The sequence below is a fragment of the Schistocerca nitens genome, chromosome 6 (assembly GCF_023898315.1).
Source record: "Schistocerca nitens isolate TAMUIC-IGC-003100 chromosome 6, iqSchNite1.1, whole genome shotgun sequence".
In the NCBI taxonomy this organism is placed as follows: domain Eukaryota; kingdom Metazoa; phylum Arthropoda; class Insecta; order Orthoptera; family Acrididae; genus Schistocerca; species Schistocerca nitens.
In genome coordinates this window covers 249,157,368-249,168,928 of record NC_064619.1, presented here as the reverse complement: position 1 = coordinate 249,168,928, position 11,561 = coordinate 249,157,368, and positions in this window count along the sequence as shown.

The window sequence follows — 11,561 nt, the reverse complement described above, 5'->3', positions numbered from 1 at the left end:
AGTTAAACTACGTCTGACAGCAACAAACAGGCCACCGCCAACCGTGTTTAGCCTATCCTTTCGGAACACCGTTAGGTTCTTCGCAAAAATTTCCGCTGAGCTTATATCCGGCTTTAGCCAGCTTTCAGTACCTATAACGATTTGAGCACCAGTACTTTTATTAGCGCTTGGAGCACTGGTACTTTCCCAACACAGCTACGACAATTTACAATTGTTGTACCAATGGTTCCTGTATCTACGTGCTTCCTGTGTTCAGCCTGCACCTTTTGTGACTGATGCCCTTCTTGTGTTTTCCCGAGACCCTCTAACCCAAAAAAACCGTCCAGTCCACGCCACACTGCCCCTGCTACCCATGTAGCCGCCTCCTGCGTATATTGGACACCTGACCTACTCAGCGAAACCCGAAACCCAACCGCCCTTTGGCGCAAGTCGAGAAATCTCCAGCCTACACGATCGCAGAACCGTCTGAGCCTCTGATTCAGACCCTATACTCGGCTCTGTACCAGAGGTCCGCAATCGGTCCTGTCGACTACGCTTGCTAGCCACAAATATTTGGCTGTTTCTTTCCTAATATGTTGCAATTTCCGATGGTGTGGGTAATACTGTAATAATGAAATCTAATATTTCACTGTTTGCATCTAAATTGGATGTCCATTTTTGACTTCTTTCCACGTCCCACAGACCAATCTCCGTGGTATCCATGATATATGACTAGAATAATGTAATTTGTACAACACATAAGGAACTTCTGCCTCAGCTACAGAGTAAGTCAGCAGTAGTGGAGCATAGCATCTTCGAGGTGCACACGATAACAACGAAGACACCAGGACTCGCGCAGAAAAATGTAAGTGCTTGTTTTTCCCGCGTGAAGTTCGAGAGTGGAACGGTAGAGAGACAGCTTGAAGATGGTTCATTGAACCCTCTGCCAGGCACTTTATTGTGAATAGCAGAGTAATCACGTAGATGTAGATGTAGTAGGTGCTAGTCAATCTAGGGTTTCCTGAAATACTACAGCCAAGGAAGCACCAGAAATAAGAATGCAGGTAAATGTAGTATACAGATATTTCAGCTTCCATCTCAGCTTCACCTGGGATAGGGTAATATGAAAAATCGCCAGAAGCTGTCCCTGATTAGAGCACCAAAACAGACAGAACAGGTTGGTGTCCCTGGGACTTGACGAGCGACCACTTCCCAAGAACCTCTACCCCCATCTCCTGGGACTCACACGTCTGAATGCTTGCGATTGGCTCACCTTGTGTGATTACAGGAGATGATGCAATCCAAAACAGATAACCAGCAGCATACAACCGAGACTAGACACCTTGTCAGAAGATGACAGGTAAGAAACTTCTCAAAACGTCACTCTAAAACGAAAATATTTTTTGGCTGATTTCCAGAGAATAATTCATCAGTGCGTCTCCATCATGCTAGTGTGCATTGGCATATAACCAGACATAATTTCGTACCAAAGTGAGGGACAGCTCATAAGCACTCACATCCAGCTCGTTTGTAAATCTACGTTTACTGGAACGTTTCTACTTCTATTACGATACATATCCACTCAGGCTGGGATTTGTTATTAATTATAATACTCCCTGTGTACGAGGTGTGGCTAGAAAAAACCGGACTAGTACTGGTGAAACAATAAAACGAATGCAATAAGGCTGAAAGTCGCGTGGCCTGTCACGTGACTCTCGCTCCGCCTACTGCTCGAGTTTCATCTGCCTCCTGCACTCAGTCTGCCCGTGGCGTCTGTTTTAAGTAGTTGACGTTTTGTCTGTGCGTCGGAAAATGTTGAATGTACAGAAAGAACAGCTTGTTAACATCAAATTTTGTTTCAAACTAGGAAAATCTGCAAGTGAAACGTTTGTAATGTTACAACAAGTGTACGGCGATGATTGTTTATCGCGAACACAAGTGTTTGAGTGGTTTAAACGATTTAAAGATGGCCGCGAAGACACCAGTGATGACACTCGCACTGGCAGACCATTGTCAGCAAAAACTGATGCAAACATTGAAAAAATCGGTAAACTTGTTCGACAAGATCGCCGTTTAACAATCAGAGCAGTGTCTGAGTTAACAGGAGTTGACAAGGAAAGTGTTAGGCAGATTCTTCATGAAAGTTTCAACATGAACAAAGTGTGTTCAAAAATGGTTCCAAGTGTCTCACAATTGAACAGAAGTAACGCCGAAGAATGATTTGTTCTGACATCCTGGAAAACATTGAAAGTGATCCCACCTTCTTACAAAATGTTATTACTTGCGATGAATCGTGGTTTTTTACTTACGACCCAGAAACTAAACGCCAATCGATGCATTGGAAAACTCCTGGTTCTCCACGACAAATAAAAGCACGAATGTCAAAATCGAAATTCAAGGCAATGATGATTGTTTTTTTTTGACATCAAAGGGATTGTGCACATTGATTGGGTACCAGAGGGACAAACAGTGAATCAGCCTTACTACATTAGCGTCCTGGCTACCCTACGTGAGCGAGTACGGAGAAAACGGAACGATTTGTGGAGAAAAAAGTCATGGATCCTTCACCAAGACAATGCCCCAGCTCACAGTGCGTTGTCAGTGAAGACGTTTTTGGCAAAACACAACATTCCCATCTTAGATCATCCACCCTACTCACCTGATTTGGCCCCCTGTGACTTTTTTCTTTTCCCTAAAGTCAAGTCAGCTTTGAAAGGAACTAGATTTGAGACTGTTGAAGCAGTAAAAGAAAAAGCGACGGAAGTAATGTATGGACTTACCGAAAATGATCTGCAGCATTGCTATGAACAGTGGAAAATTCGTATGGAGCGGTGTAGAGACCGAGGAGGAGAGTACGTTGAAGGAGATAACATGAAATTGTAAATAATTGTAAATAAATGTTTTTTCCAGCATCAGTCCGGTTTTTTTCTAGCCGCACCTCGTAGTCCTAGCTATGTTCTCGAAGGCACCCAATTTGTACTTCTTTTTCTTTTTGCTACTAAGCTGTTTCACTATTAGATAAGTGTCATCTTGGGTTATACTTTTGTCTAGTAAAGTCTTTTCTATCGTTATCGTACTACCACACTTGCTAAAGACATTTTTCAACACGATCTTCCTCAATGATCTGTATTGGTTAGCTTCCACAAATTCCTTCACAATTCACATCGCGCACTCAGTTTAATTTTCGTTCTATAAACTCATGTACAGTGAGAATTATTTTAGCTCATCCCATGCAATCATTGTACTAAGTACTCTTGTTAGAATAAAAGACGAAATCTCAGCAACAATCCTCAGGATGTGAATCTCTTCCGCCAATAGACATTTAAGTTAGATGACGTATATGACATTATACAACCTGTGAAATGCAGGGCCGGCCGGAGTGGCCGAGCGGTTAAAGGCGCTACAGTCTGGAACCGCACGACCGCTACGGTCGCAGGTTCGAATCCTGCCTCGGGCATGGATGTGTGTGATGTCCTTAGATTAGTTAGGTTTAAGTAGTTCTAAGTTCTAGGGGACTTATGACCACAGCAGTTGAGTCCCATAGTGCTCAGAGCCATTTTTTGAAATGCAGGAAACCAAGTTTATGTCCCAATTCAGTATATGCATATATCTGTACTCTGTATTCACACATGAAGCGTGAGAAGATGATTGCTTAAAAACCTCTTGGCATACTGTAACTCTTCTACAACCTACCACATCCACACTGGAGATGACACTTGTCTGGCAGAGCAAAGGGAACACTAAACCTAGACATCTAAAGGTGAGAACATGAATGACCAGCTAATTAAGACACAAATGAATTACAGACATTGGCTGCAACAGGGCATGCATTGAAATCAGTGGGCAAAGTTGAAATTTGTGCCAGACCTGGATTCGAACTCAGGTCTCCTGCTTACTAGGCAGATGCTCTGACTCCTAAGCCATCTGGACACAGTCGTCATTGCAAATGCACAGAGTACCTTGGCACACCTATGGTCAGACTCAAATTCTCAACATATCCACATGCTATGAATATAGTACCTCTTACCCATTATTCTCCTTATCCACAGCACTTCTCCATTTCCCATAAGAGTTTTTGCCTGGTATGCATCCACAATGAATAGGGCATGGGCCATCTCTCATTGATTATTATCTGTTAATTCAGACATGTATATATAATTAAGATGAGACAGCCAATGATCTCTTCATTATGGATGTGCACCAGACTTGAAGACTTACGGGAATCAGTAAAATGCCACAAGTAATAAGGATAATGGGCAGGGGCACTACATTTGTAGTATGTAGACAAGTTGAGAATTTGGGTCTGATGGGAAGTGTGCTAGGGTAGTCCATGCAGTTGAAATGGCCAATATGTCCAGATGGCTTAGTAGGCAGAGCATCTCCCTTGTAAGCTGGAGACCTGGGTTTGAATCTCGGTCCGGCACAAGCCTTCAACTGCCATTCACAGCCAATGTCTATAACTCCTTTGCATCTTAATTCATAATATCTGTTGTATCAAAATGGCGTCTGTTCTTTTGGACAAGTCCGAAAGAACTCTTATACATATATAAGTTCTTTTGGACTTTTTATATATATATATATGGGCAGGAGAGTGATGTGCTGACCATATGCCTGTCTATATCCACATCCAGTGATGCCTGTCAGTCAGTACCATGGGGCCTTCTGAGGCCTGTTTGGATGGAGTTACTCAGTGCTGCTACACTGTCCAGTCGCAGTAATATGGACACTGTCTATATTCAATGTCAATGTGTAATAACTACTCACAGACAGCAGGTGGCAGCACTAGCAGTGGAGGGTATATAAAGAACGCTGAGGGGATGCAGAAACAGTGCAATTATTGTAATGCACAAACAGAGCGATTTTCTGACGTTCAAGAGAGCATGATCATTAGCTTTCGGGCCAAGGGTGGAAGTATTCGTGTAATGGCTAAGTTTGTACTGTTTTTGTGCTACCTCGGTTGAAATATACCGTGGATGTCAAAATTGCGCTATAGAGACCTGCACTGATGCAGCTGTGGTGCACTTTGGAACATAGATGACAGGGGTGAACAATGGCTGTGGAGATGTGTATGGGCGAATAGATGTGCAATTGTTGAGCAATTGACAGCACAGATGAACCACGGGGCTTCCATCAGTGTTTTCCCAGTGACAGTTCAGCAAACGTTGCCACATATTGGACTCTGCAGCAGGCTCTTGATTCATGCACCCAAGCTGACTACTGTTAATTAGCGTCAAAGACTGGAATTTGCATGCTAATACCGCAACTGGGCTTCCACTGAGATGCAACAGATGGGATTTTCAGGTGAATCACATTTTATGCTGCATTCGACAGATGGCCATTGGTATACACCGTGATCTCGTCATTCTGAGAGGTACTTTGGGTCAACAGGAGTAGGAGTATACATCGATCCTTGGGGACCATGTTCACCTTTACATGTAGTTTGTTTTTTATTAGCACGATGGCATCTACCAGGAGGACAATGCAACGTGTCAACATGTCACATAGTAGGACTCTTTATATTTTTAAAAATACTGGGAATCAGATACATCGATGTTCAAAAATACCGGGTGATCAAAAAGTCATATATATGTATCGACATACTAGCCTATAGGATGGTGGTGGTTGTTAGTGTTTAACGTCCCGTCGACAACGAGGTCATTAGAGACGGAGCGCAAGCTCGGGTTGGGGAAGGATTGGGAAGGAAATCGGCCGTGCCCTTTCAAAGGAACCATCCCGGCATTTGCCTGAAACGATTTAGGGAAATCACGGAAAACCTAAATCAGGATGGCCGGAGACGGGATTGAACCGCCGTCCTCCCGAATGCGAGTCCAGTGTGCTAACCACTGCGCCACCTCGCTCGGTTAGCCTATAGGAATATTGACTATACAGGGTGTCCCAGCTATCTTGTCCACCCAAAATATCTCTGCAACAATAACAGCTTTTAGAAAACGACTTTCACCGGTATCAATATAGGGCTGGGGCCCATGAATGTACATATTTGGAAACATTCTAAAACGAAAGCATATGTGTTTTTTAACACAAACTTATGTTTTTTTTAAATGGACCTCCTATATTTTTTCTTCAGCAATCCATAGTATGACAAAGCACATACAAAATGGCGTTGATTGCATCGCAATATTCCCATTATATCCCGAGATATTAAGACGCGAAGTTGACGCTCGAAACACCTGACATGCGCTGCTAGCGCACGTCCTGAGGCTCAGGCGTAAGATGAATGTAAACATGTTTAACCAATTAGTTTTATTATCACATAATTATCAATGTTATGTTTATCTAATGCGTTAAATCACAAATTGTTGCAAACAAATGTTTCTTAACATCATTGGGTAAAATGGCCCTTTGTAGAAACTTCCACTGTGATACTAAACGTAGCGTTCACATCTCATGCTCAAAGTGATGCCCATTGGCTTGCAGACATAGGGTCACTCTGTGGATGAAGGATGCCCTACTTCGTGCTACTGTTTCCTCTTTGATGGCTGTACAAGCAACAATAATGCGTTGCTTCATGTCCTCTGGTGTTGTTGGTTCATGTTGGTAAACAGCATCCTTCACTGCTCCCCAAAGAAAATAATCCGGCGGTGTAAGGTCCGGAGATCGGGCAGGCCACCTAACTGGGCCACCTCGTCCAATCCACCTACCAGGGCGTGCGCTAGCAGCGCATGTCGGGTGTTTCAAGCGTCAACTTCGCGTCTCAATATCTCGGGATGTAACGGGAATATTGCGATGCAATCAACGCCATTGTGTATGTGCTTTGTGATGCTATGGATTTCTGAAGAAAAAATAGAGGAGGTCCATTTAAAAAAACGTAAGTTTGTGTTTAAAAACACATATGCTTTCGTTTTAGAATGTTTCCAAATATGTACATTCATGGGCCCCAGCCCTACATTGATACCGGTGAAAGTCGTTTTCCAATAGCTGTTATTGTTGCAGAGATATTTTGGGTGGACAAGATAGCTGGGACACCCTGTATATTGTAAACATACCGTCGATTTTTTATATTTAAGTAATGAATTATTATGAGATGTTCTGTACATCTACAAGCTAGCAGCCTGCTTATCCTCCTTAGAGCAAGAACTGAAAGGAAAATGATGCATGTTCATATTTGGCAATATCCACTTTGCGGATTTGTCCGCAACACTCCATGACGACTTCCCTGTTTCTTCATATCTGCAAATGTCAGCGACCTTGCAGTTGTAGTGTCAAAACTATGTGGTGAAGTTAAACGTTTCAGTTTCTATTGACTGCGCCATGCGCCGATTACGTCAGCATGCCGCTCGCACATCTCCGCCCACCGCAAAGACCAATATTGTCATTTAGATTCTTGCTCATCATTTTCAGCAACTGTTTATGGAGGATGCTGATACGAAGAAATAGCACATTAGTTGCGTTAAAAAAAAATTACGCAACTGGTGTGCTATTTCTTCACATTAGAAATCTTGTTATCCCATTCACACTGCCAACGACCAGTGTAGTCGGGCTTCTCCTTTGTGACACCTTCACATGCTTCACACAGCTCAAAAGTAGTATGTTCTACTACAGTTTCAAACGTTTACCGAACAAAAATAAAACTATGATCACTTGATATGCCCATTTCGACGTCGATATATTATCGTAAAAAGGACTCCTATGTATATCGATATCCTTTAGAAAAAGTATCTATATATCGATAATATAACAGCAGTCACATAGCTCGCAATGTATGTAAGTGGTTCAAGGAGCACCAGAATGAGCATGGCCACCAAATTCCCCAGATTTAATCCCAAACGAGAACCTGTGGGGCCATCTCAATTGGGCTGTTAGTGCCATTGGTCCACAACGGAGAGACTCGATAAGCTGGCCACAGTACTGGAGTCGGCATTAGCAGACATGCCTTCCAGATCCTCAATGATTCTCTGCCTGAAGGTCATGCAACAAATGACTGATTATTCAGGATTTTGAAGGTGATCACATTAATGTGACTGGACAGTACAGTATTACCTGTACTAAATCTGTTTTATATATTAACATGGGCAATAGGTTCATTTAAATGAGGGACAGACTTCTAAACACAACTGACTCACATGGTTCGAGCTTCTGCAAACCATAGTAAAACTGGCAGCGGTTTACAGAACCTCGAAATTTAGGGCGGAATTCAGTGTGAGATGCTGTTGATAGTATCCACAACGAAACTGTCTCGAAATCTGACACAAAATCCGAAGATATTCAGCTCGTATACAAAGTAAACCAGCTACAAGACACAGTCAATATCTTCCCTATGTAATGGCAATGGTAACGACACAACTCACAGCGTAACTGAAACGGAGTTACTAAACACGGTTTTCCGACATTCCTTCACGTAAGAAGATGAATTTGAATCAAGAACAGCTGCTAACACAAGTAACTTAGAAGCAATAGCTTCTGAATAGTGAAGCAAATTAAGTAACTTAATAAAGGTAAGTCTTCTAGTCCAGATTGATACCAGTTAGGTTTATTTCGCAGTATGCTGATGTAACAGTTACATATTTAGTAACGATATAAAGCTGCTCGCTCGACAAAAGATTCGTACCTCAGAAAGTTGCATAGTTCACATCAATAACAAGAGAGAAACTAGAAGTAATTCACTGAGTTATAGAGCCTTATTATTGACATATACTGTGTTCGAAAATTCTGAAGTATCTCTAAGAAAAACGATCTATTAACACATAGTCAGCACTCATTAGGAATCTATCCTTCTTGTGAAACAGTTGGCTCTTTATTTACACAAAGTAATGAGCGCTGTCGACAGGTGGTCTCAGATTGAATCCGTATTTCTAGTTTTTTAGATGTCTTTTGACTTTGTTCCTCACGAGCGACTTCTAATCAAATTGCGTACCTGTGGAGTACCGGCGCAGTTGTGCGACTGTATTCGTGATTTCCTGTCAGGAAGGTCAGTGTCCGTACTAACTGATGGGAAGTTATTGAGTGTAACAGAAGCGATATCTGGCGTTCCTCAAGGAAGTGTTATGGGGCCTGTGCTATTCCAAATTTACGAGATCTTTCACAATTACAGTAATAGACTTCTGGTGGATGTAGAAAGGGCATGTAGACTACAACGGCGGCGACAGAACTAGAAGGGTTGACTGTGGTGCTTCACAGACGAACCATGCTCTCGACTTTGGAGAGGACATCCTTCGTCACGTAGAACAGAGCCTGACGACATATACGCGAAACATTGCCCATGCCTTGGGCTCCTTTAGAGCACATGGGTCAGAACTCGTTGTCTCCACCAAGTGCATATTATGAAGCAAGAAAAAGTATGAATTTTGGCTCTACTTCAATCGAGATATAACATAAAACTCTATAAGAATATTTTACGATAGGTATTCATAGTTCTTACACATTCAAACCTACACTGTCAAGTTGACCAGCGACAGTCTGGACAGGCTTCCCAAATAATAAAAAACGTGTCAAGTTTCTTCTTAAAGAATTCTTACAAGCATGTCTTCAGGTATCACTTGAGTTTCTTTTCCAATGATGCTACAGTGCATCATATTATGCTCACATAATGTCTTTCCACTTTCAACCTTCTAAAGAGTAGGGTGCTGCCATTTTTAAAAGTTATATCTTTGTTTGAAACTCTTCTGCCTCTCCTTTTACAGAATGATTGTTTCTGAAGTGCATTAGTTATCTTCTATGTCAATGGCCTTTCTGCATGGATACACAGTTCCCATCGGATCACCAAAGTTAAGCACTGTCAGGTAGGGTGGGATGTTCCCTGCTGTATTTGACAAATATTCAGAGAGGAACTTTGTGAAATGATTCCATAGCTGTAGCGCATGGATTTGTAATTCCTGACTTGTTTATCTGGTGTTTATATCTCGTCCTGATATCTTCTTTTTTCTTTTTTGGACTTTGTCTCCTATGCAGAGTGACCTGTGCTAGAGCAGAAAGTTGTGCTTATCTTTTCACAGTAAGCTATCAAGTAACAGAGGCACTCTTTCAAGACACACATATATTCTTCCACCTTCTACAACTTTTGAATAGCCCATACAACTACTGTCTGCAATTACTTCAAGTATTACAAATTGATAGACAGTTCAGAGTCAACACCCTATCAGCCTTCAGAGCAGACTGACTTGTCTTCCCCCTTTTTCATGTCCATTGTATTGTGTGCACTATTACATGGAAGGCACTGTATCTCTGAGCCAGGTGTGCAGCTGCATGTAGTAATTGCCAAACCAGCAGGTACCGTGAAGTGTGACCAAACTGCCAGTGCCTCCACCTTTTGCAGAAATACTGCAACTATCATGCTTGTTAACATACACATACAATACAAATTTTCCACACATTACATGTATCCAAACTCACTAAAGCTACTAATCAAATTTAATTGTATGTTTGGTGATCATTTTTCAGTACTATAAACATTTTATTTAAGCTTAATGTTACACCTCAATGTCTGCATTTGGACATGTGACTGTCTGCACTGTCATACGCTGTTGATCTACTGTGGTGCTTTCAGCCTCATGAGGCCTGGTGAGGAGCTACTTAACTGAATAATAGCGGCTACAGGTCACGAAAACTAACAATGGCTGTGAGAGCAGTGTGCTGATCCCCTGCCCCTCTATATCTGCATCTGATAAGGCCAGTCATCTGAGGATAACATGGTGGACAGTGGGCTCCATTGTGTCATTTAAGGCTTGTTCCTGTGGAGAGAGAGAGGAGTTATCTCTAGACTGACTTCCATGAAGCCTTCTTTTAGTTGCCTACCATAGACAGACAGCTATGCCTGAATACAAATTTCGCATTTGCATCAGTGAGATGTAAAAGAGCCTAGTTTGTCCTAGGTGACTCATAGTCTTTAGTCTTGTTATATACTTTCAATCACACTGTTGGACTGAAAATACACAGACACCAGACTGCAACTCTCTTTACCAGTTAGCATGTCCACAGTTAATGTGTTCTGAACAATGCTGTGATACTTTTGTCATTGTAAAGGTCTTTTTAAATAGTATTAAATACTAATATTCCTGCTGTAGGACTTTGTCCTTGGGCAGCTATCTGGCAAATTAATGAAATACCTGGAATTCTTGCTGCATTAATATGAGGTAATTGAAACTACAATATCGAGAAATTTAGATCTTCTGCCACTTTTCAAATCTCATTTCGTTAAGGTGTAATTGCTTCTTCTTCTATAGTAGGGCTGCAGGTATGTGCCAAACAGTCTTTCCATGTTTGTCCATAATTCCATGCAATGTTTTCACACATCAAAAGAATGTACATGTACAATGAACGCAGAAAAACAATATGTTTCTTCAGCAAAAACTTGTTCCAAAAGGTTTCCCAGCTTAGCCTCATGTGATAGGAAATTATTTACTTCGAGTTCAGTGCTGTTTACGGAATTAGGTACAAGACAATTTATAAATTTCCCCTTTGCTGCATATTTGTGTCTAGATATCTTAATACTCTTCCACACTAGTGAGTTACATCAGTGTATGTTTTCATAGGCCTTTGCTTAATCTGTTCTGATTTGTTGCTTGCTCTCCATAGTGAGTTTATGTTTACATGAGATGTATAAATTTCCATTTCAGAAAAAGGAATAC